Source organism: Bubalus bubalis, chromosome 12 (assembly GCF_019923935.1).
Source record: "Bubalus bubalis isolate 160015118507 breed Murrah chromosome 12, NDDB_SH_1, whole genome shotgun sequence".
Classification (NCBI taxonomy): Eukaryota; Metazoa; Chordata; class Mammalia; order Artiodactyla; family Bovidae; genus Bubalus; species Bubalus bubalis.
In genome coordinates this window covers 76,147,609-76,175,483 of record NC_059168.1, presented here as the reverse complement: position 1 = coordinate 76,175,483, position 27,875 = coordinate 76,147,609, and the positions used below count along the sequence as shown (strand labels likewise).

Here is a 27,875-nt window from a genome sequence, read left to right as displayed (position 1 = left end):
CAGGCTTTATGCAGTATCTCATTTCTAAATCTCAGCAAAATCTCTTCCTCTTACAGTGGGTAATAGAGTCCCAGGCACCAGCCAGTAAGGCCCATGAGCCCCCAGGCTTCATTTTCCATTCATTGCTCCAACACTGAGTTCCCTTTTTATTTAGAGATTTTTTTTTTCCCTTGTTTATATCTTGAGCTCAGCTGTATAATTATATTTGCAGTTGTTATATTTTAAATGGCACTTCTATATATTTGAAATGGGAAAAAAGATTTCCTGGGTCAGCTCAGTCCAGCTATTTAATGGATCAACTTTGCATTTACATGAAATATTCTAATTGTCAATTTAGTTTTAGTCTTCTATGCAGAAAGATTTCCTTGAGGGAAAGAACTCTATTCTATTCATCTGTGTTTCTATTTGTTGAACAAATGAACTTCTCACCTATGACCCCATCTTCCTCTTGCCATTTTCTGGTATTTCTAAATTTTGCTGGCTGCTGATAGAGTTTTTGCAACATTTGGTTGCTACAACAAAAACATATAAAACCACGGTGACCTTTAGTGTTTGGTGGGGTTTAATGAAGCTTTGTCTGAATGATGCCTTGAAATCCAGATGTAGAAAGCAGGCTTTCCCAGGCTCCATTATCTGGAGGAAATGAAAACAGAAGCATAATTATAATGTATGCCTTTAGTAAAGCTGCCACCTGGGATTAGAGGTAGGCTTCGTTTTATTGAAAATGTTAAATAGTTGCTTCAAAAGTTCAATGAATCAATTAACATTTCTTTGTATTTAAGCCTGCATTTTGGGGGGAAGAAATTTAAAAGTCTTTGTACCAATTCTATGCTTAAAACAAAATTGAGCAATATGATTTGTTAAATATTTTCAGCAAGTCTCAATTCAGTTGAATGATTATGTTTTAATCTGTCAACTATATTAGACATTTCTATTTTTATGGCTACCTGTAATAATTCCTCTAAAGGTTTAAGGCACATAGACAATGTCACCTTTTAACTAGATTTAAGCTTCCATTATTTTTGTGGCAATAGTTTTATGGGGAAAAATATATTCTAGATTATGATTATACTTGTATTATATCTATTTAGATGTTAAATAGTAATGTGCCTTTTCCAAAAGGATTGTGGAATGAGTACCATTTCCAAGAAATGACTCTCTTCTTTCTTATTACAGTTAAATCAGAATTTCTCATCCTCTTCTTAAATCTATGTCTCTCACAATGTTTTCTCAGTTCTTTGCATGTTCCCATCAGCCAAGCAAATTTCATAGAGCTTTCTTTCCTACGTCTCATTTTAAGAAAGCAAGTATATTGAAAATGATGTTTCAAATTATGTCTCTGCATCTCAGAATATTTCTTTACAGAATTAACAGCTATTAATATAAATATAGCCTGAATTATTCTAGAGTCAGACCCACCATAAATAAAATTTCAGTTTCTACCCATTAGTAATATTTCTTTCAAAAGTAATGCATAAAACTCCGGATCTCAACAAGATGTTCTATTTTCTACTCTAACCAGATTAGAATTAATCTTTATCAGGGGTTGGCAAACCATGACCAGCAACCAAATCCAGCCCATGGCATGTTTATTTTTTTTTTAAATAAAGTTTTACTGAAACATAGATATATCTATTTGTTTCTGTAATAACTATGGCTGCTTCCTGGTATTATCAGCAAACCTGAGAAGTTGCAAATGTTGCAACAGAGACTAATATGGCCCACACAAATAAATAATATTTACTATCTGACTTGTTATAGAAAAGTTCGCAGACTCTTACTTTAAATCACTTAGGGCTGCATTGGGATCAGATCTCTTAAGCTAATTGATACCTAAAGGGCTTTACCACTAACATGGCTTAATAATTCCGGGGTCAAATATTAGCAAATTACTTGAACAGGTAAGGTGATCATACTTTTGTTCAAAATACTTTCTGTATCTTCCTGGGAGGAGAATTATATTTTCTGGCCCCTTTAACATCAGGCCTGACCATATAACTTCTTTGCCCAATGAACTGTGAATTGAATAATGTGATTCACCTCCAGGAAGAAGCTTTAAAATCCAATGCATGACTTGCCTTGTACTTTTTTCCATCTGGAAGGAGACTGGTGATGTGTTAGAGGTTGTTCTGACAGCCTAAACTCTTAGTAAAGGAACATAGAAAAGAGCTGCAGCCAATCCACAGCATATATCATCATGGGTGATGAATAAACCTTTATTATGTGAAAATCACTGAGACTTTGGGGTTGCTTCTCACTGCATGATAGCTATGCTTAAGCTGACCAATAAAAAATTCTTTGAAGAAAGATGCTTTAATTGGCTCTTTGAGAGATCAGAAAGCTAGAGTGAAGATCAAATAAGCAAAATCAGCAACAGATAAATGAATGGATTTTTAAAAGTCTGAACCCAAATTATAAAAAAGAACTTTAATAGCATACCTAGTAAACAATATCAGGATCAATTACACAGAGAATACAACTTTAAAAAAAATAAAAAACACACATAATGGAGGCTAAAATAAAGCCAAGAATCCCTCAGCTTCAATACGAAGCTTAAATCTCTCAGTGTGAAGTTAAAATAAACCTAATTTGTCACATTTCTATCATCAGTCAGTCAGTTCAGTCGTGCCCAACTCTTTGCGACCCCATGAACAGCAGCAAGCCAGGCCTCCCTGTCCATCACCAACTCCCGAAGTTTACCCAAACTCATGTCCATTGAGTTGGTGATGCCATCCAACCATCTCATCCTCTGTCCTCCCCTTCTCCTCCTGTCCTCAATTTTTCCCAGCATCAGGGTCTTTTCAAATGAGTCAGCTCTTTGCATCAGGTGGCCAAAATATTGGAGTTTCAGCTTCAACATCAGTCCTTCCAGTGAACACCCAGGACTGATCTCCTTTAGGATGGACTGGTTGGATATCATAAGCAAGCAGTAAAGAAATAGATGTTTAATTCCATTATTTGACTAGACAGGTAGATGTCTATTTTATTCCTCACTAATTCAGGTACTGGCATCTAAAAGAAAATTAAACTAATTTTAGAGCTATTATAAAAGAATCTACCCTCAATGCAGGAGACACAGGTTTGATCCTTGGGTTGGGAAGATGCCCTGGAGAAGGAAATGGCAACCCACTCAAGTATTCTTGCCTAGAGAATTCCATGGACAGAGGAGTTTGGCAAGCTATAGTCTACAGTGTTGCAAAGAGTCAGACATGACTAATCCTACACTTTCTACTTCTTATTAATTGAAATATAAAAACAAACATCCTTGGCCCAGTCATCATAATTGACTTCAAAACTCTGAAAGTGAAAAACAGTCACTAAACCTATGAAAAATTTACATATAATAGATATGTTAATTAATGAGAAGATACTGCTTTCCTCCACAGGAAAGAATAGAATCTCAGTATCAAACATTGGCAAATACATAGAAAAAACATGTATCTTCCCCTCTATACATTGCTGATGAGATTATAAAATGGTAAAATCTTTCTGGGAGGCATTGTGATATATATCAAAGATCATTATAATCATCATAAGATTCAATCCAACAATTCTGCAACTATGAATTCATCCTAAGGAAATAATTAAGCATGTGTGAAAATATTAATTTACAAGAGTAGTTATCCGATCACAGTTGATAACAAAAATTGGAAGTAACATATATTTCCTAAAATATAGAACTGGTTAAATAATCATGCCAAATCTTTTAATGGAAATCTATCTAGCAATTAAAAGTTAGGCAATAGAAAAATAGTAACACAGAAATAAGGTCACAGTAAATTATCAAGCAGAACAAACCAATGAAAAGCAGGATAAAAATCAGTATATGTAATATGAGTACATATTAGCATATGAAGTGTTCTAGAAGATATACACAAAAGTGTGACTAATGATTATGTCAACTGTTAGATTAAGGATATTTAATTCCTTTTGCCTTTGTTTTCTAATTATTCCATAATATGTATAGATTGCTTTAGATAAATAAAGTTTAAATTAATAATTCATTAAGCAAATTAAGAATACAGCAAATATAAATATATATATTATACACAGTATATTTTGTAGTTTTATATAATAAAATATATTATATATTTATTTCTCTATATCTATATGCACACATATATATGTTACCATATATGCATATATACCACAAAAGATTCCCAGAAAGATTATAGACTATCTATGATAGTTGAGTTTGTGAGAAGAAAGGCATCAAAACACATATGGATAGGAAAAAATATTTAGCATGCCAAATTATAATATACTTTAAAGATATTTAAAGGTGAACAGCAAACTACAGAAATAATCTCTAGCCTAATGAGAGCTTTATATATAAACACAGAAATGTCATAATTTTTATAATTCAAGTTGCCAATTTTGAAACATACAGGAAAATATTAAACTTAGAAAAGAAATATGTATTAAAATAAAGAATTTTACATTTTACAAAGTATTTTAAAATTCTTATGATGCATGCTGCTGCTGCTAAGTCGCTTCAGTCGTGTCCGACTCTGTGAGACCCCATAGACAGCAGCCCACCAGGCTCCCCCGTCCCTGGGATTCTCCAGGCAAGAACACTGGAGTGGGTTGCCATTTCCTTCTCCAATGCATGAAAGTGGAAAGTGAAAGTGAAGTTGCTCAGTCGTGTCCGACTCTTAGCGACATCATGGACTGCAGCCTACCAGGGTCCTCCATCCATGGGATTTTCCAGGCAATAGTACTGGAGTGGGTTGCCATTGCATGGCTACCTGGATATACCTTCAGCTAGCAATTATACCTGTGGCGGATTCATTTTGATATTTGGCAAAACTAATACAGTTATGTAAAATTTAAAAATAAAATAAAATTAAAAAAAATACTTTGTTTTCTCATATGAAAATAAAATATAGGCATCATAAAATATTGATAATAATGATGAAAGTGAAGAAAATCACAGAAATCATCTGTAATTACATCACTGAGGGATAGTCTTCACTGTCAATCTGTTAATAATATGATGTTTTTGTTTCCATCTCTCCATTTCTTTTATTTAGGCTTCCCTCGTAGCTCAGTCGGTAAAGAATCTGCCTGCAATGCAGGAGACTTGGGTTCAATTTCTGGGTTGGGAGGACTCCTTGGAGAAGGAAATGGCAACTCATTCCAGTATTCTTGCCTGGAGAATCCTATAGACAGAGGAGCCTGTCAGGCTACAGTCCATAGGGTCCCAAGAGTCAGACACAATTTAGCAACTAAACCATTACCATTTCTCTTATTCACGCTTTCTCACTTTCTTTCTCCCTCCTTTTCCTCTTTTAGCTCTTTGTCTTCTTTGGCCTTTATTTATATCACATTTATATTATTAGCATTAACCCATGTTCTTATGTGACTTTCAAAAAATATGACTTTTACTGTCAACATATTTTACTATACAGAAGTAGTAAAACATTTAACCCTTCCACTAGTATTCAATTACATCGCCATGTCCAAATTTTGGTAATTATAAAGAGTTGGTCCATCAAATTTTTCAACATAAATCTTTTTTACCATGTATAGCTCCTGATGAAACATTTTAGAAACTGAAGACACTGTGTCAAATCGTCTAATATATATTAATACCAATACAGCTGCAAAGATAAACACAAAGATAAATATACATATATAAGGTCTATCAGCAGAAAACACAACATAAAAAGACTCTTTCCATCCCCCATACCTCTCCCTTTGTTTCTGTGTTATCCAATCATGCTCTCCAGGGGTAACTGTTTTGGGTACGTCCCTATGTATTATCTTATCAGAATTCCTCCATACACATGTGTGTGTGCTGTCACTTCGGTCATGTCTGACTCTGTGCAACCCTATGGACTGTAGCCTGCCAGGCTCCTCTGTCCACAGGATTCTCCAGGCAAGAATACGGGAGTGGGTTGCCATGCCCTCCCTTCCAGGGGATCTTTCCAATCCATGGTGGAACCTGTATCTCGTAAGTCTCCTGCATTGTCAGGTGGGTTCTTTAATATTTGCACCACGTGGGAAACCACATACACACATACACACAATGATTCATGCTGATGACATCCTTCCATGTCAGAAAAACAGGCCTGTTTTGTTCTTTTTCGTGTTGTATAGTTACACAAGTTATGGCTGCAGGATTATCCTACTTAATGCAACTCACTCCCACTACTGAACAGTAAGGTTTTCATCTCCCTACCCTATCCTCTCAAGGTTTCCACTTGTAGAAGTATATATTTGAACAGAATGGCTGAGACAGAGTATGCATATTTGATAATACTTGCCATATGTTTTCCATTAAGATTGCTTAGATGGGAAACTGAAGACCACATTCAGGGATCCACTAGAAGGACTCTCAGGACTCAGCATATAATTATACTCACGGCTGGGATTTATTCCTGCCACACAGGAAGGGCACACGTTTAAAGCACGAGGGTAAAACAGGCATGCAGTGTCTAGAGGAGTCCATGTGCAGGCTCCCTTATGCTCTCTTCACCTCCTAAGGAGATGCACACAGAACACGCTGTTTCTCCAGCAATGAAAAGTCAGCAATATAAGTGTGATCTCTTTCCCCAGGTAAGGCTTAGTAGAGATGCAGTATCCAAGGTTTCTATTATAAGCTGTTCGTATATAGGCACCTTCTATCTGGCATCTACCAAAATTCCAGAAGGAAAGCAAATGTTTAGCATAAACCACATTGTTGAATAAGAAGTCTAGGCACAGTGAGTTATTCTTATCAGGAAAAAGCGAAAACCCTGCAAAATCCAAGCTGTAAGCTGTCTCCTCGGCAAGCAGGCCTCTAAGAATACCAGTCTCAGATTGGCTATGTTAACACTTCTGTCCAGAACATGCCAACAGAATGAGTTGTCTCCTGTTTCTTTATACTTTGGCAGACAAACACTCTTGTCATACTTCTTTGAGAAGTAGGGGGAGGGAGGGGTAGGTTTGTAGGTAAAGTTAACATTTCATTTAATTTTCATTTTTTTTCTTTAATCATAACTGAAGTTGTGTTTCTATCTACTTGTTGGTCACTGGTACTTCAAAGTGTTTTGTCAAAGCATGTATTAGGCTAATTTGCATGGAGAAAATTAGCCCTCCACTGTCACAAATTACAAAGGTTTTTTTTAATCAATTTATTGCTGGTCGGCAACATTACAAAATCATGGTAATTTTTACAATACATTTAAAAATTGTTTGTTATGCACATTTATTGTTCTATATGAACTTTCTAATCAAGCCATTATTTCTAATGAAACAAGCTCCCAGTACTTTGAATGGATCATACAGAATTTTGATATATTTTAATCAATGTTTTTACTTTCTTGATCACCAATATTTTAAGCTATTCTAATGCTTTCATATCCTCAGAAGGGTTTATAAAATAAATTTTATATAAGAATATATTTATTTTGGTAAATTTATCCCTATCAGGTGTATTCTATTTTATTTTTACTGTCAAGGGATTTTTCCCTCCTTTGTAATACTGTATAATTAGGATTTTTTTTTTTATCATATTGTGTACACTGGTAAATTATTGATTCCTAAATTTTTGTTTTCACTTGTTTTGCTATATTACCTTATGGTTTCTAGCCTTTTCTAGTTACTTTTCTTGAGGTTTTCTTGTATATAACCATATAATATGCAATATACAAACATGAGAGTTTTGCCTATATAGCAGCATTTACATATCATACATTATTGTTTTATCTAATTAAATTTTTTAGTATTACCAGAACAATTTTATACAATACTGGTAATAATGAGTCATCTGTCTTCTTCTTGGCTTAATGGGATTACTAAATAGGTTTTTCAGTAAGTGAAATGAAAAAGCTGTTTTCATAGGTTGATAAACAGAGAGAAGGGGGCCAGAAGTAGGGAGAGAGAGAGAATCAAGAAAATATCCATTGATTTGTGTTTTGCTAATACTATTCACAAGGAATAAGTGTTGAAATGTAACAAATAATTTTATTCTAAAATGCAACTCTCTTAAGGACAAATGTCATCTACTTACAGAGATATTTGTTGCCACTTATGTGAAGTAACACCACCAAATACTTCTTATATTTCCTTATAGTCACTCCAGAGCACATGTTAAACATTTCTAAGCGACTGGTAAATTTATTTATTTGGATACTGTCTGTTTCTGTCTAGTAAATGTTAGTTCTCCAAATACCTTGTCTATTATCTGTTTTAGGAGTTAGTTTACAGATATAGTTTTTAGGAGTTAGAACAGTAATTCACACAAGGTAGATGTTCAAATGATATTTACTGAATCAAGAAGCAGTATATTTTAAACTTACTCAAAGGTTTTATTACTATAAATGGATTGCCCTATAGTTTTCTACTGCATGCTTTTCTGCTTTCAGAGTTATTCCACTTCATTTTTTTAAAATAACATTTAAAAAATGACTATATATATGTGTGTGTATATATATACATATATATATATATATCTTCTCAATGTCATAAGTTGTTTAGAGAGTATAAAAACTACTTGTCTTTTAAATATTTAATTTAATTTACCTGGAAAAATGTCTGAGTCCTTCAATTTTGAGCAGAAATGGCTCCTTGACAACCTTTTTAAAATTTTATACGGCTATCACTGTTTAGCTTTTGTGTTATGTTCTGTGTGTTTTCTGTGTATTCTTTATTAACATATTTTTTGTACAATTTCATATTTGATCTATATTTTCAAAATGATTCACATAATGTTGTGTAAATGTATACATATGATTTTCTAAATGTTATTATTTGCTATTTCTAAGTAAATCTGAATATTTGTAAATTTTTTTCTTTAAAAAAGATATAAAGTATTTTAAGATATATTTTAAAAATTTACTTCTAATAGTTTTATCTTGCTTTTATTTTATTTCTCCTAATTTTATTTTGATTGTTGATATTTATTTTTTGCATTTAAGTGCCTTAACCTGTATAAATCTAACATGTATACATTACATAATTAATTGATATTTTTGTTTTTGAAAATGTGTATACACTACTAAGAATTTGATAGGAAAAGTTTTCTCTTTGCTTTCCTTTTGTATTTCATTTTTTAGAAGTCTATATTGAAACAATTAATTTTTATTACATTTATATCTGCCCATATGATTATTATCACCAACTTTTAGGAATTTACAGGTAAGAAATACTTAATTTTCTAGATTCCAAACTAATAATGATTATAGGACATGCCATCAAATTAATACAGCTCGTTAAAAATATTTAAGGACCATGTTAAATATACACATAGATTTTAAAACATGTTCTGATTTTAGAGTAGCTAAGATGTTAAAAATATTTATTTTAGGATTTAGGGTTTATATCCATGATAAAATCATAGGGCCATTCACAAATACTTAAGGCAGAGTTATTTAAAAGAGCAAACTAATATTTAAATAAATGCCTAAAACTAGATAAACATCTGTGTGGTATACTGAGTCTACATCTTATGCAGCAATATAAAATAATTATGAACATGTAATTATGAGAGAATATTTATGAAATAACATTAAATGAACATGAAGAATTAAAAATTATACCTATACTACAGATAAAATTCTCTAAAAGCTTGCTTGCATATGGATAAACACTGTAAGGATTTACAGACAAAAATAAATAAATAAAGAGCACTATAAATACTCCCAGCAATACAATTAGAAGAGATTCTATTTTTTTTCATAACCTCCCAATAGAAGTTTGTTATAAAGTTTATTTGTGTAATAAAAGCAAATGTAGCAAATTCAGAAATATAAGAAAGCAAAAGATGCCAGAATTTCATCTACCTCCTTATCCTCCCCAGAAGACTGAAGGGAGAAGGGAAGACTCTAGGTGGAAAGGGCCTGTTCCTTATCTCCCTTAGACATCCAGATACCCGGCTATCCACAGGTGGAACTGAGCCTGATGGGGTACATGTATGATTGCAGGCCTGATATGATACAGTGGTCCCCGTTATCCATGGGGGGATATGTTCCAAGGTCCCCATTGAATGCCATAAAGCCCAAATAACACCGAACACTACACGTCCCATGATTTTTCCTATACTATTAATAACAGGCAGATAGCATATATCCCATGAGTATGCTGGACAAATGAATGATTCATGCCCCATGGAAGGATGGTGGGAGATATCATATGCTACTCAGAATGGGGTTCAATTTAACATGTGTGAATTGTTTATTTCATATTTCCTGCCCACTTTTGACCACAGGTAACTGAAAACATGGACAGCGAAACCACAGACAAATGGGACTCCTGTAGTCCAGATCAAGACTTTTATTCACTTGAAAGTATTCCATTTCCTAATAAAATAATATTAATCTATTCATTTAGTTATCTTTTCTGTTTATAAAATTTTTCTAGGCCAAAGATTGAAGACAAATGTCAAGAAGCTTTTAGGAATGGCCATAAAAAATTATCTTTGTTATTTAAGAAACAAATGTTCAACAGGTCAAAAAGTTTGTCAGGGTTTTTCTGTAACATCTTATAGAAATATCTTTCCATAAGAAAAGTATTTTCCAATATTTTCCAATTTTCCAAAATTTCCCATACTCAGCTTTCCCCACAACTATTGACATCACTACCAAATTTCTTACATTTTCTTTCTGAGTTTTATGTTGCTATGACTTGCATTCCCCCAAATTTCACATTGTTAAGGAAAAGGTTGCCATCTTACATTTTTAATATCTGCTATGTGTCTTATGAAAGTGTAGCGTATAATAGAAAACCCCATTTTTCCCTGCATTGAATTAAAAACACAATGCCATCTTTTAACCAGCTTTGCTATTTTTGAAGCAATCCCTGAATTTCTCCCCAAATAATAAATTTTAAGGTGGAGTTTGAGCCAAATATTTCAAGAAAATCATTTATAAAATGATGCTGTTATTATTATTATTCAGTGATACTGAAAGTAGAATGCCCAACAATGTCAGTATCTTACCTGATGCCCAGGTATGCCCCCTCCTTCATTCCTGGCGTATTTCCCAGCCTCCTGGTATATTTGTTTCATATCCTCCATATTGACAAATGCATCACGCTCCCACTGGCACCTTCACTGTCAGAATCTATTTCCTTCATGTGCCTCATCTTGCTCTTCCTAAAAAAATTAATTGTGTGAAATATCCAACCTGTATTCTTTGGATTAATCTCCCCCCACACACATTTGGTTTCTCGCATTAATTTTTTTTAAAATCAGGTATAATGCAAAAATATATTTGGGGGAGATCTGGGTTGTTATTTCTGTATTTTCCCATACTTTATAAATATGATTATATCACCTAAACGTATATGAATTTTACTTTTAAAATACAGCTTTTAGGTATAACTTTTAAAAAGCTAAAAGCATAGACTGTATGTAAATATAAAGTGAGTACATGTCAAAATTGCTTAGCTTATTAGCGGTGAACCACAAGGATGCTAAAGCTCTTTCAAAAAGTACTGGAGATATGGAGCTATTTATAGTAGCTTATAGGAAAAAACATTTGAATAAAATTGCTAGTTCAGGTATAAAACTAGTTAATGTCCATAAAGGACAATTAAAACTGTAACCTTTGGTCAAAATCCATGTACAAGTTGCACACAAAATTAATTCCCATTGCAATGGGATTAGAATCATCTACATTACTATCTATTTTCTACAGGCTAACATGTATCCTGGCAAAGTTGCAAAATGTCCTAAATCATAATAAACAGCAGATCACACAGGGACTACACAAAACAAAAGAACTGGGTAATCCTTTGTTTAATGTCCAGCAGTACATTTAAACGACTTTCTATAATCTTTTCCATACTTTGGTCAATTTTTCTTAACCTGAACTTGAGAAATAATTATAAATTCTTCACCAATATAATGGCATAACTGTAAACATGCCCAGATTTGGTGGGGCAGGGGGAGTGGGGAAAAGAGTGAATTTATCATCTCTGACTAGATTGGAAGAATCTAGAAGTTCAGTGAGCTTAGCCTTTATCTATTCAGCCAAGGCAGACTGAGATGGACTGTTCCGAGTTGGTATCCTTGCTCCAGGAAACACTTACTGAGTAACTGCTATGTGCCAGGTACTATGTTTTATGCAGAAGAAAATTAAATTCTTCCTCTTTGGGGCTGAGATTCTAATTGAGAAGACAGATGTACAAACAATTATAGTAGGATCTGACAAGTCTTTGCAGGATGCTGTGGACCCTAGGGGAGTAGTAATTCCTCAAGTCAGGGCCAGACTGAGTCAAACCAGACTGACTTCTACCACTGAAATCATGTTATTTATTGACTGCACAAAGTATCCATAATAAACGTTCATACCTCATTTCTAAGCTTGAAATCTTTAAAAAATGCATGACATAATTCTCTGACTCCTGAACCTAAGGATATAAAAATAACTTAAATTGATTAGATGACTCTGGGTCATTATGCTAAATGCACAATACCATCCTGGACTGTCACTCACTAATGACCCAGAAACTAGTGAGTCATAGAGGACATATTCTTTTTCCTATAATAAATAAACCCCAGCCTTCCTTGTTTTTAAGTCTCTACATCTGCTTTATATGATTTTATGTCTCTTGGAGCAGTCTGATGTCACTTCAATAAGTACAGTTAAAAAACTCATCATAGTTATTCTGTGATGTGTATAAAAGTGATGTTATTGGATTGTTATTTTTCACGTCAGGATAAATTATGTAGGTGCCACAATGCAAAGAATAAAGCATTACTGACTTTAGTCCTCCCATCTGAAAAATGGGTGGAATGACAATAATGATGGGATAGTAAGCAAAGAGCTCAAAAAAGTCAAAAGAATCTTTAGAAGACAAGAGATTTTGAGCATTAGGAAGCAAGAGATATGCTATTCTAGTTTTGTAAGGCATAATTTAGTAGTTAATCTTGTTCCATATTACTTTGAAAAAACTTTCAATACCTCATTGTGTTCAATTATACTCCTGATTGCTCAGATGGAGAAAATTTGGGAAAGGTGCAAGACACTTAACTGTAAATTGCTGATGAAGTGCTTTCTCATTGCCCTTATGTCCCAGAAGGGCAGGATCATGGGTACCAAGCAAGCATCTGTGAATTTTAGTTAGTTTAGGAATCTTTTTAGTTTTCAGTATTAATGGCTAGCCTCTTGATGAGGGTGAAAGAGTGAAAAAGCTGGCTTAAAACTCGACATTCAAAACCTAAGATCGTGGCATCTGGGCTCATTACTTCATGGCAAATAGATGGGGAAAAAGTGGAAATACTGGCAGATTTTATTTTCTTGGGCTCCAAAATCACTGTGGATGGTGACGGCAGCCACGAAATTAAAAGATGCTTGCTCCTTGGGAAAAAAGCTATGACAAATCTAGAAAGTATATTAGAAAGCAGAGACATCACTTTGCCAACAAAGGTCTGTATAGTTAAAGATATGCTTTTTCCAGTAGTCATGTACAAATGTGAGAATTGGACCATAAAGAAGGCAGAGCACCAAAGAATTGATGCTTTCGAACAGTGGTGTTGGAGAAGATTCTTGAGAGTCCTTTGGACTGCAACAAGATCAAACCAGTAAATCCTAAAGGAAATCAACCCTGAAAATTCATTGGAAGGACTGATGCTGAAGCTGAAACCCCAATACTTTGGCTACCTGATGCGAAAAGCCCACTCTGGAAAAGATCCTGATGCTGGGAAAGATCGAGGGCAAGAGGAGAAAGGGATGAAAGAGGATGAGATGGTTGGATGGCATCACCAACTCAATGGACATGAGTTTGAGCAAATTCAGGGAGATGGTGAAGAACAGGGAAGCTTGGCATGCTGCAATCCATGGGGTCTCAAAGAGTCAGACACAATTTAGCAACTGGACAACAACAATCAATGACTAGTGTGTACATGCTCAGTTGCTACAGCATATCCAGCTTTCAGCAACCCCATAGACTGCAGCCTGCCTTTGTCAAAACCTCAAGGGCCTGTTTGAATTAAGAAAGAGAGTTTAGTTTATCAGCCACAAAGACCTTCCCTTCACTCCAGATATTGCTTAAAGCAGGGGGTAAGGCTCATCTACCTCAGGCTGATGGGCATCAGCCTCCATGAATTAACCATCTCTGCATTCATTCCTGTTTTATTCTTCTCAAAAATCATTCCCTAGAAAGCTAAAGACTTATGTACTTTACTTTATGTAAAACTTCTTTTTAAATTTTTTGCCAATGCCATATGGCTTCTGGGATCTTATTTCCTCAACCAGGCATTGAACCTGCTCCCAACCACTGGAGCACCAGCGAATTCCCAAAATTTCATTTCTTTAGAGAGTGGTGCCTTTTCTGGAGAAGAAAATGAAACAATTCCATTTCCCAAACTACCTCCCTTCTGCTTTCCATGATACAACTGAAGATGAATCCATTTAGGGAAGAAATGATAAAAAAAGATGGTATGAAAAGTCACACAGTTCAATCTGTAATATGAATACAAGATTTAGGTCCACAATCAGAATTTCTGTCTCTCAGGTAGGCTATACACTAAAGATATTTGTATTTGCTTTCTTTCTCAGACAAAGACTCAAGAACAAGAAAAAAAAATCGATGTCTTTGAGTTGTTCAATCCATAACTATTTTTTGTCAAATATGTTGGTATAAGGAAAGAGTATTTATCTTCACTGAATTTATAAGTCAGCAAGAATGATAAAGATTGGGCAAGGTTGGTTACTATAATTGGTGCTTTGTGGGTGATGCATCAGGATATGTAGGCATGTAGACCATGAAGACTTCGCATGGCCTTACAGACAGGAAAACTTCCTCACAGGAAATGGTGTGTAAGCTCAGAGATGAACTTGAGTTAGAGGGTTTTAGCTGGGTTGTGGAAACAGAGTGCTCCTTAGGCAGTCTGAACAGCGTGTGCAAAAGTGCAGAAACACTGTAAATGAAGTGGCTGTCAGAGATTCTGAGAAAACTCATGCGGTCAAAGCCAAGATTGCAACAGGCAGAGAGCATAAGATGAAGCTGGAAAGTTAGAAAATGTCCTGGCTGTAATGATTTTATCCCAGGGATTATGGAAAATCACTTTAAAATCTTAAATATGAAAATTTAAAGGAGAAAAATAGTGAAATACATGATCTCCCTGGATTTTTAAAAGATCTCTCTTCCTAAGTATGGAGAATAAATCAGAAGAGTCAGAAGACCCTTAACAGGTGGCTTATTTTTTTAACATAGTAGTGACTAGAATTTGTAATAACATGGGTTTCGATCATAGCCAAGGAAATTTCCCTCCTAGAAACAAGACTCAGATGAAAAAAAAGAACTCAAGTTAGAACCCATACTTGCATGCTCATCTAACTTCCATGACAGTGAACTTCAACATGTGTGTGCATCAAGAAAAAAAAGAAAGAAATGTGGGTTTAGCAGAGAAAGTAGGGATGCACATCTAATAAAAATCTTCCTACTGTTCTTTAATTTCCCTCTGTTATCCATCCCTATTAGGTCAGGGCTTGAATATGCACCACAGTGACCGATGATCCTTTACATAAAGCAAACACAAGGATTCCAAAATATGCCCCACTTCCTGGCATGACCAAGAGAACTTTTCCATGGAGTTCCAGAACTAAATGTGCACACATACGTGTGTGTGTGTGTGTGGGATATCTGTGTGTATGAAGGGGGTCCTCCCAGGGGTAAGGATAACCCAAGATAAGCCATAGAAGGAGCCCTCTGGCGCAAACCACAGCTAAAAGCTAAGCTTCTTTTGATTCAGGCAGCTCAAAGCACCAATCTCTCCATCAAGGGTGGGGTCAGCAAGAGAATCATCTCTGACAGCCTTCCTGGAGCCATATGCTCCAGTGAAGCCCTGGGCTGAGAATCTAGGTCTACTTTCAATGCTTCTTGAAGTGACAGGTGCCTAAGGCAAGCCATCGCAATAGCAGCTGACGTCTATATGTTATGCCTTAGCTACCTGTCACATATAAAACATTTTGTGAAAACAACTGAATCATTTCTGTGGGTGAGCATTTTGTCTATTGGGGAGTACACAGTTGACATCAAAAATTATTTAGCTAGATAAAATATATCAAAGTCCTCATTCTTACCCTATTAGATATTCAATAACTTTGGACAGTGTATTCAAATATTTTTTTTAACAAACAACTTCTGTATTAACAATTCCCCAAAATACATTGGAAACAAAATCAACAGAGGGAAACATTAACAGATTTTTTGTTTGTTTGTTTCTATTTACCAAGAGTCTGGTTATTCAATGCCCCCCCACCTTTTTTTTTTTCCTGAGCACACATCTCTTTTAATTTTCATCCCTGCAGATTACAAAATCTTGCATAGAATTAGGTCACTATATGCTTCACCTGAAGGGAAACGCCAAAAATGTAGAAGAGAAAACTAGTTCACCTTCAGGAAGTAATTTTACCTTGACTCTAAAAAAAAAAAAAGAAAACTCAGGACTGTATACTGACAAAAAGGAGAGCTTCCTTCTCCTATTTTAACTTTCCCTTCCCAAGTTTCAGACAAGTCTTCTACCACAGACTCTGGTCTCAACTCTGAAAGATTCTGAGTGGAAAATGGTAGGGGTCAGCATGGTGCGTAGAGACATCTTTCCACATGACAACTTGGCAATTTATTTCAATCATCATTTCCTCTGTTTCTCTATCAGCTAGAAGACTCAAGGGTATACAGTAGGCACTCAATCAATATTGGTGGAATAAATAATTGAGTGATACATTATAAAATCAATACATACTAATTATAGACATTTTGGAAAATATATATGGGTACATGTGTGTGTGATGTTATTGCCTGAGGTAATCACTGTTAGCATTTCTGTGAAAAATTTTCAGATCATTCCCTATGAAGTTATTTGAAGGCTAGAAGAGATCATTATGATAAAATCCTGGAAAACTTAATCAAGGCAGTCAAGAGGGCCAGGAAAAGGCAATGAACTGTGATTTGAAAGAGAAGCTAAGAGGATACCTTAGGATGAAGCTTTTCCAATAAGCTCAAGCAGGCAAAGAATTATTTACTCCAGGAAATCTCACTGAGATGCCTTCAAGAACATAGTTCAAAGGAACAGCAGATTGTCTATCACTCCATGAGAAACACGCTATAGGCCTGGAAGTTTCTGTTTATGCCAGATAATACGTAGCACTTGACCCCTCTCACCCTATAATCTGTGAATCTCTATTATTTCCCTTGATATGTCCTAGCCTCAAATTTAATTCTGCTTTGACTGGCAGTGAGGAGTTGTTCACACTCCAATATTTACAGAAAACATCAATTTTCATAAGCCAAGATACTTATGAATTACATTAGAATTATGCATGTGATATATGGCAAATGTATTGCTGACCTAGTTAGAATTCTTCCAAAAGTGCTTTGTTAGTGCATTTGAGAAGTTTAATATGCAGTGTGGCCTGTTTAGAACAGGTTCCACTTAATTCATCATGGCCAGCTGCAGTGACAGGATCTTTCAATTTGGGGCCAAGAACAAGCATATCCAATTCCAAATACTCATATCCACTCCTCCTAAGATATATAGCATTGGCCACAGCCCCCTGGGTTAGGCTAGAAACCTTCTCTTTCTCTAACCTCTCTTTGCTTACCATATGGCCATTTCTTGTTCCTGGTTATCATAGATCTACCCTAAACTTGTTTGCAGAATTCATGATCCTTTTCTGAATTAATCAATATCTCCTCCATTTTCCAACTAAGGGATTTTCAAATTTATATCTTCTCAGACCATCAGTACTCTGAGACACCAGAAAATAAATCTCAAGTTAATAAAAGAATTACATGAGGAAAGCATGTGCTAGGACATGAAAATGTTTGGCCACAGTTAAAACTCAAAATTTTTTTAAAAGAAAAATAGGGAAAAAAATCTGCCTGAAATTCATTCAATAAATATTCACTAAATGCCTACTATGTACTAGATACTTAGGTCAGGACTAAAGGTAGAAACAGTAAGTAAAACAAAAGGAATCAATCGACTATATTCCACTATAAAATAGCAAGTTTTTGTTTTTTGTTTTTTCCCTTAAGACTACAAACAATAAGTTTTTGAGAGGCTGTGGAGAACAGGAACCCTCCCTACACTGTTGGGAATGTAAATTGGTGCATACACTATGAAGAACAGTATGGAGGTTACTTTGAAAAAATGAAAAGCAAAATAACAGATGAAATCCTTGTTCTGATGAATCCTACAGTGCATAGGTAAACAGAGATATAAGTGACCTCAAGATAAATTAAAAAATGGCGAAAAATGACAAATACAAGTTGACAGATATCACGCAATGAGAGCATTTGCTTAGGGAATGTGGAGTGGCCACAGGACCTGGGAACATTTCTCCAAGGGAACAATGACTGAGCTGAAAGGGAAGAGCATGATTAAGGCTGTAGGGTATGAAGGACCATCCTGTGTTTGAGAAACATAATGAAGGCCAGTGTGTTTTGAACCTGAGAGAGGTGATATGAGTGCTGTGGAATATTAACATGGATGGAGTAGGAAGGGACGAAACAATGCTGAGGCTTTTAGGACATGTTAAACGACAAGCAACTATAGTTGTTGACTTGACTTAAGTAAGATCTAAAACTACAGATTTGGTCCCATGATTTACCCATGATATTACTTTCTCACACCATTTTTCTTACTCACTAATACCTCTTTTATGTTAAGGATACTTATAAAAGAAAATGGTCAACTGGCATTGGGATGAACTATTTTGGATGTTCAACTTCAAGACAAGTTTCTGATGTGAATGGTTGAAATCCCTGGCCTGGCATTCCTCTTCCCACCTTTTTTTTCACTGGGCTTATCTATTGGTCCATTTAGCATTCAGTGATGGGCTGCATTATCTTTTATTTGTGTTTGTAGCAACAAATCTCTGTATGCTGTCCCACAGAGTTAGCTGGCAGGTGGCCCCTTGGAATGATTTATGTCTCCCAGCCACTAACCGTGGTAAAATAGCCTGTGACATTTACACAGGTGCCCTGTCACAATCTCTGATCTTCACGGCCCTAGAGTTACTGTGGAGGAAAAATGGGAAACTTGCTTTCAACTAGAGTTTGAAAAGGTTTAGAAAGACACTAAAGCAACTGGCATAACTGATATGTAAGCACAGTAACATGAGTGTAAGAGAATGAGTACCAAAATGTGGGAAAGAGAGGCTAGGAGGAAAAGGAACAAAATACTGTATCATCTAGAAGACCAATGCAGCCTACATGAGAAACATACTTCAAAAAGGATAATTCCCCCATTAGACAGAAAGAAGGAAAATAAAGCAAATAAATCAAAGGGACTTAGAAGTTAGGAGAGGGACTATCTCATGGATAACTTGAAGGAACTGGAGGATACAGTGGACCTCTTCAAAGGGATACGGCAGAACACAATAGGGACATAGACAGAGACCGCCAAAGCACAGACCACAGCTAGAAGTATGTGAAGAGCTGACATTTCCTGTATTCCCTTGGAGGGTCCAATAGAGGCACAAGCAAAAGAAAATACAATATCTGCCACCTGAAAGTAGAAGCTATTTACCTGGAATATTCTTGTGAAAACTAGAAAGTGATTTTTCTCATAACTTACATGCTAGAGGGATATATGAGACAGTCAGGTTCTATGGCAGCCATCTTTCCCTGAGTTTGAAGCATACTTAGATAATACTATTCTTGTGTGTGTATACAAATGGTCAAAATAATGTCAAGAGTAGTTTAATGGTTAACAGCTCCTCATCTTAGAAACTGTCTGATGCTAAGAAGTTGAATACTATATATTACAAGATGTCAAAGTCCTGTAAGAAAGCAACAAATCACCTGTGAATTGAGAATTGAGGTCATATTTGCAGGCCCTCTCCTATATTTCCTTATAATATGTCCTCTTGCTTATTTTGATGTGAGACATCAGTGATGGGAACAGAAGGGCTGAACCGAAAGGGACTGTGCATTGTAGAGGGAGGTATGCTTTTAAAATCGTCTATATTCATTTGAACTGTGAGGGCAAACTCGCACCACCTATGGCCATAGTTACCAGGAGAGATCATGGCATCCATGGATTTCATTAGCTTCTATGAAGCACAACTGTCTCCTTTCTCATTTCGTTATCCTAAAAAAAAGTCTCTGTCTCCAGCACAATAATTAATTACAAAGCCACCAAAGTCTTTCATTAATGTTTGCTAGCTTCTCAGAAATCCCTCAAAGAGGGTAGGGGCCATGTATAAGCCTAACCCTATTTAGCACACACAAGAAAGATACTTTGATTGTGATCTGTATGGTTCTGAATTTCTTTACTAGAGTATGTTTTCCTTGATGGAAATGTATTTATTCTTTATTTATTAAACAAATATTTATAACTTTCTAAAGATGGCAAAACTTTCCTTCTTTATTACTTCTAATTTTTCCCAACATTTACACAACGATTCAGTTCAGTTCAGGTGCTCAGTCATGTCCGACTCTTTGCGACCCCATGAATCGCAGCACGCCAGGCCTCCCTGTCCATCACCAACTCCCAGAGTTCACTCAAACTCAAGTCCATCGAGTCAGTGATGCCATCCAGCCATCTCATCCTCTGTCGTCCCCTTCTCCTCCTGCCCCCAATCCCTCCCAGCACCAGAGTCTTTTCCAATGAGTCAACCCTTCGCATGAGGTGGCCAAAGTACTGCATTTCAGCTTTAGCATCATTCCTTCCAAAGAACACCCAGGACTGATCTCCTTTAGAATGGACTGGTTGCATCTCCTTGTAGTCCAAGGGACTCTCAAGAGGCTTCTCCAACATCACAGTTCAAAAGCATCAATTCTTCAGCACTCAGCTTTCTTCACAGTCCAACTCTCACATCCATACATGACCACTGGAAAAACCATAGCCTTGACTAGATGGACCTTTTGGCAAAGTAATGTCTCTGCTATCTAGGTTGGTCATAACTTTCCTTCCAAGGAGTAAGCGTCTTTTAATTTCATGGCTGCAATAACCATCTGCAGTGACTTTAGAGACCCACAAAATAAAGTCTGATACTGTTTCCACTGTTTCCCCATCTATTTCCCATGAAGTGATGAGACCAGATGCCATGATCTTCGTTTTCTGAATGTTGAGCTTTAAACCAACTTTTTCACTCTCCTCTTTCACTTTCATTAAGAGGCTTTTGAGTTCCTCTTCACTTTCTGCCATAAGGGTGGTGTCATCTGCATATCTGAGGTTATTGATATTTCTCCTGGCAATCTTGATTCCAGCTTGTACTTCTTCCAGCCCAGCGTTTCTCATGATGTACTCTGCATATAAGTTAAACAAGCAGAGTGACAGTATATAACCTTGATGTACTCCTTTTCCTATTTGAAACCAGTCTGTTGTTCCATGTCCAGTTCTACTGTTGCTTCCTGACCTGCATACAGGTTTCTCAAGAGGCAGGTCAGGTGGTCTGGTACTCCCAACTCTTTCAGAATTTTCCACAGTTTACTGTGATCCACACAGTCAAAGGCTTTGGCATAGTCAATAAAGCAGAAATAGATGTTTTTCTGGAACTCTCTTGCTTTTTCCATTATCCAGCGGATGTTGGCAATTTGCTCTCTGGTTCCTCTGCCTTTTCTAAAACCAGCTTGAACATCTGGAAGTGCACGGTTCATGTACTGCTGAAGCCTGGCTTGGAGAATTTTGAGCATTACTTTACTAGCATGTGAGATGAGTGCAATTGTGCGGTAGTTTGAGCATTCTTTGACATTGCCTTTCTTAGGGATTGGAATGAAAACTGACCTTTTCCAGTCCTGTGGCCACTGCTGAGTTTTCCAAATGTGCTGGCATATTGAGTGCAGCACTTTCACAGCATCATCTTTCAGGATTTGAAATAGCTCAACTGGAATTCCATCACCTCCACTAGCTTTGTTTGTAGTGATGCTTTCTAAGGCCCACTTGACTTCACATTCCAGGATGTCTGGCTCTAGGTGAGTGATCACACCAGCCACCTCTTATTAATATCTTCTGCTTCTCTTAGGTCCATAACATTTCTGTCCTTTATCGAGCCCATCTTTGCATGAAATGTTCCCTTGGTATCTCTAATTTTCTTGAAGAGATCTCTAGTCTTTCCCATTCTGCTGTTTTCCTCTATTTCTTTGCGTTGGTCGCTGAGGAAGGCTTTCTTATCTCTTCTTGCTATTCTTTGCAACTCTGCATTCAGATGCTTATATCTTTCCTTCACCTTTGCTTTTCACTTTTCTTTTCACAGCTATTTGTAAGGCCTCCCCAGACAGCCATTTTGCTTTTTTGCATTTCTTTTCCATGGGGATAGTCTTGATGCCTGTCTCCTGTACAGTGTCATGAATCTCCGTCCATAGTTCGTCAGGCACTCTATCTGTCAGACCTAGGCCCTTAAATCTATTTCTCACCTCCACTGTATAATCATAAGGAATTTGATTTAGATCATACCTGAATGGTCTAGTGGTTTTCCCTACTTTCTTCAATTTCAGCCTGAATTTGGCAATGAGGAGTTCGTGATCTGAGCCACAGTCAGCTCCCGGTCTTGTTTTTGCTGACTGTATAGAGCTTCTCCATCTTTGGCTCCGAACAATATAATCAATCTGATTTCAGTGTTGACCATCTGGTGATGTCTATGTGTAGAGTCTTCTTTTGTGTTGTTGGAAGAGGGTGTTTGCTATGACCAGTGTGTTCTCTTGGCAAAACTCTACTAGCCTTTTCCCTGCTTCATTCTGTATTCTAAGGCCAAATTTGCCCGTTACTCCAGGTGTTTCTTGACTTCCTACTTTTGCATTCCAGTCCCCTATAATGAAAAGGACATCTTTTTTGGGTGTTAGTTCTAAAAGGTCTTGTAGGCCTTCATAGAACCATTCAACTTCAGCTTCTTCAGCATTACTGGTTGGGGCATAGACTTGGATTACTGTGATATTGAATGGTTTGCCTTGAAAATGAACAGAGATCATTCTGTCGTTTTTGAGATTGCATCCAAATACAATAAATAATATAAAAATAATACAATGATTACTGTATTCTAAACACGGTTCCCAACTCTAGATATATGTTTACACTTAAAGGAACAATGCTCTGAGGTAACTACTTGTACCACTTCTACCTTAATATGGAAGATCTAAGCCAAGGGAATCCTCAAAGACAGGATGATTTAAATGGTGATGCTAGAATTTTTACCCAGGCAATTTGGCTCCTAAGTCCATGTGTTTTTTCACATAATTCTAATCCTCTACTTCTTTATCATTCTCTTACTAGTGCTTAGCATAGCTCCTTGCAAAGAGTAATTGAATGCTGATTGAATACACCAATTAATGAATGAGAGTTAGCCTGAAGGTAATAATGGTGAGAAGATATAGATAACAGTGGTTTTAGTCATTGAGTCTCTTTCATGGATCACAGCCTTGTCGTGACAAAGTGGCTTGAATAACTCCATGAAGTTATGAGCCATGCTGTGCAGGGCCACCCAAGACAGACAGGTAATAGTGAAGAATTCTGACAAAACATGGTCCTCAAACAGCAAATCACTCCAGTATTCTTGTCTACTGTCCCATGAACCATATGAAAAGGCAAAACTATATGACACCTGAAGATGAGCCCCCCGGATCAGAAGGCGTCCAGTATTCTACTGATGAAGAGTGGAGGGCAATTACTAATAGCTCTATAAAGAATGAAACAGCTAGGCCAAAGCAGAAATGATGCTCAGTTGTGGATGAAAGAAAATCAACATTAAGTAGTCATTGGAAGGGCTGATGCTGAAGCTCCAATATTTTGGTCACCTCATGTGAAGAGCTGACTCAATGGAAAAAAACTTTGGAATTATGGGAAATATTGAAGGCAAAAGGGGGAGGCAAAGGACAAGAAAGCATCACTAACTCAATGGATATAAATTTGAGCAAACTCCGGGAGATAGGGAAGGACAGAGTAGTCTGGCATGTTGCAGTCCATGAGGTTGCAAAGAATCAGATACAACTTTCAACTGAACAACAAGTCATTGAGTACCTACTATACTCAATTCAGACAAAATTCATTTCATGAATTATAAGTATCACACCTGTCATCTTCTCAATAGCCACAATGTTCATTTTTGTTTGGCTCACTTGACTAGTGCTAAACCTGAGAAAAATTAAAATAATTCTATAATGTTACACAGTTGGCTAGTGACAGAGTCAACATTTGAACCCTGATCTTTCTAACTATATATATTTTTTTCTACTATAATCAAAAGTTACCAATTCTTGGATTATTTTGCTAACTATTGGCTAATTGACATGAGACAAATCATTTGTAGCTTCTTGCTGCACATGAATCTCTCTTTAGAAAATAAGGTTAAAATACACTTGGCCAACTAATGTATTATTAATATTAATAACAATAGAAAGACTATGAATAACAAAATAAAATCCATCTCTGTCTCTGTTTCACTCTGTCACACACACATAGTCCTACCCCAAACCCCACAAGATAGCAAGTTGAAAGTCACTATTCAACAACCATAAATCCCTGTGGATCTAATAGAAAGACTGAATGAAACTGAGATTAATATAGCAGGCAAAAATGGATAAAATACAGTTTGTGATTTGAAATCCATAAAGCACCTCTAAGGGCATTGTGATTTATTCTATATCAAATCCATTTCCCAATCCTAATATTCATGCCCACATGTTTTTAATATGCTATTTAGCCACATATTTTACAGACATAAACATCACCATATGAGCTTTCAATTAGCATTGATTTTCATCCTGAAGAAGTGCCTATTGGAATGAAGTGGTAGGAATGGCTGGGAACTGATGTATGTGGAGTTAAAGTGCTGTTAATTCAATTGCTTTATCTGATCCAAAGTCACTTAGATTATATTAAATTAGCCATCTGCTTGGCTTTCACCTTGGAATGTCTGCCAGATGCTGAATATGTTTACAGAGTTCATTAGCAGACCCAACCTTAACAACAACTTTCTTGTGATCACACTAGTGACCAGAAGTTTTCCTGAGAAGATATCACAGGAAAAATGTACAAGCAACACTTAAATAAATGTTTTCAGAAAAGAACTTTCAATGTACTATCAAATTTTTTAAATTCCTATTTATTGGAAAAAGGTTTAGCCAAGGATTCCTACCAAATACTAACTGATTTTCACTTAATTCTGTTTTCACAAACAATGGAAGTTGATCATGCTCTAATCTTAACAAAAATACCAATTTATGCAAATTTAGATATTTATTAATTAGCTTAGAACCATTCATGCAATATACACCAAAGGGAATCTTCTATCACTTTGCATTTTAACTTAATATTATCAAGTGAATTCCCAAGAGCGGATGACTATTCGATCTTGTAGGTCAATATGGTATATTATAGCCTAATGATGGAAGTATATTTTATATATATATATAGAGAGAGAATGATAAAAGTTTATATATATATATAAACTAATTTCATTAATATGACAAGCTATCAGAGATATGGACTGAAGCAGTTACAATGAGTAACATTTGAATTTAGTCTTGAACACATTAGAGTAACTACATATAAGTCATTCTAAATAGAGAGAACACTGATTAAAGGCATTTTCAGTTGGAATTTAAACATAAAACGTAGGGAATTGGAGAAAGATGAGGTTGAAAAGATTCTTAGAGGTCAGATCATGAAGATCCTTGATTTCTTTCTAGGAAATTTGGTCTTTAATCTGTATGTTATAAACAGTGAGTCACTGAACAGTTTTGAGCAGAGAAGTCACATGTCATATATGCAGTTTAGAACCTGAAGGAAGTGTGAATTTTATGAAGGAGTTACCTGAATCATAAGCACCTGACTAAGAGACTATTGAAAATTAGAGAGAGACAATGGATACCGTAGCCAAAACAGAGAAGGTAGAGATGCAGAGAAGAGGATGGATGGAATAGTTGTTATTATTTCAGAAAAAGAAAAACTGAATGAGACGTGTTTCACAATTAGAAATGAGGACGTTCAGAAAGGAAGATGTTTCAGATAACTTTCAGATTTCTTGTGCTTTTACTCGTGCTCAGTTGTATTTGACCCTTTGGGACCCCATGGAATTGTACCCACCTGCCAAGCTCCTCTTTCCATGGGATTTCCAGGCTAGAATACTGAAGCTGGAGCCAGTTGCCATTTCCAACTCCAGGGAATCTTCTTGACTCAGGGAGGCAGGTACACTAGATTGATAGAAATTGAGAGTTGAGAAAAAGATTATGGAAATTATTTAGAGGAAGTATGGGACCATACCTTTATCTTTGGATATTTGAGTGCAATGTGACTATTAGATATTTTTGGAGAAATACCTGTAGATAGTTAGCTTTAAAAGTCTGAAATTCAAGAAGATGGTCTGAGCTAAAGACACAAATTTGAGGCTCATTGATGTATACACATGCAACATAGGCACACAATAAACTTGGGGCCATGGAAATTAAATGAAGTTATCCAGGAAGAATATGTGTAATAGAAAGATAAGGGTGCTAAACTTAGAACTCATTATTCTTTTAAGGCACAGAAGGAATGACTACAAAGGACTGTTCAAAGAAGTAGAAGGAAAACAAGGAGGAAGTATTAGTGCAGGAGTCATTGAAAGAAAAAGTAGCTATAATAAAGAAAAAAGGTCAAGACTGTCTAAGGCTGCAGAGAAACTTTCCCCTACTGTCTGTACTATAAAGCCTACTAAACCAAACTGAAGCATCCAAAGAGCAGTAGGACAAAAAATGAATGAATGAATGAACAAATAATCACAGAGATTGATGAAAAATGTACAGTCTATCCAAACCTGAGTATGTGTAAAATAAATTTCAACAATTCTATAAGACTGTTAATGGCTTGGTTTTTAATTTATCCATCTAGGAAACCAGAGGTAAATGATTAATAATAATAATATATTATTAATTAATAATAATGAATAATAATATTCAACAAAATTAAGAACAATGTTAACACTTCTGCTTTCCAGTTTTAGACTTTCTCTCTAGGACATAACACCACTGAAACCTTAAGGAGCATAATAAAATACTCAGAGAATTATTATTATATCATCATCCTTAACTTCATTTTATCATGAAGGAAACTAATACTTAGAAAAGTAAAAATGAAACAACCAGACGGTTTCTCACACAGCCTGTGAGAGGTGCATTCAGAACCCCAATCTAAATGTCTTGGCTTCAAATTCTAAACTGCAGTGAAAAACAAAAATGAATTCTAAGTGCTCTACGACAAACAATATAACAGTTTTGGTAGGTCATTCGCGCGCGCTCTCTCTCTCTCTTTAAAGGAGTAAATGAGAGAACTGACTCAGACAATCTCTGTCCCAGCTACATGAGTCTGAGTTTCTATTAAATGTTCTAAAAGTTGTACAATTGTAAATGTCCCCCGGTATTAATGAATAGCTACCCAAACCTACAAAAATACTACTTTAAATTCAATTAATTTTATAAAGAACTAAAGTTTATGTCTTGGAGCAAAGTATTTCATTTTGATTAATTATCATTCAATATTTATAAAAGTTCATGTTTCTGCGAAGTTGGAGCACTAGTTTCCATCACAGGCTATAACAAATGATGACGGGTAATTATTTCAATTACCTAGATCTTTTTTTTTTTTAAAAAAATGATGTTCACTTGTACTACAAATTGGACAATGCTCACCAATTTTGATGTAATGGTTTCAGGGTAACTTGTAGGCAATACTTGATAATTTAGGAATATCACTGTATTTAGGATGTAAAATTACATTGACCAGAATGTGTCTCAGGCAAGAGACATTCAGAATTGAATTGACACCAGCTTTCCTGAAAACACACCAACTATACACATTTTACTTGCTTTGTTTGTTTATTTTTATTAATATACCTTTTTAGGACAGTTTTAATTTTTGCTTTTAAGTAAGTAAGTAGTGTAGATAGTTCCTGAATGCTCTGGTACTTTACTATAGTAAAGTAAATTATTTAACCACTTTGAAAATCTAACATTATCTACAAGAG

General features: G+C 35.7%; 1 long non-coding RNA gene across 1 annotated transcript; it reads right to left on the bottom strand.

The window, feature by feature from the left end:
- Window positions 1-342: 342 nt before the first annotated feature.
- On the bottom strand, window positions 343-26,020 carry LOC123464775. The gene is made up of 3 exons (XR_006639808.1): window positions 25,961-26,020; window positions 10,922-11,077; window positions 343-633 (listed from the first exon to the last, which is right to left on the bottom strand). It is a non-coding gene; the product is annotated as an uncharacterized LOC123464775 (long non-coding RNA).
- Window positions 26,021-27,875: the final 1,855 nt, after the last annotated feature.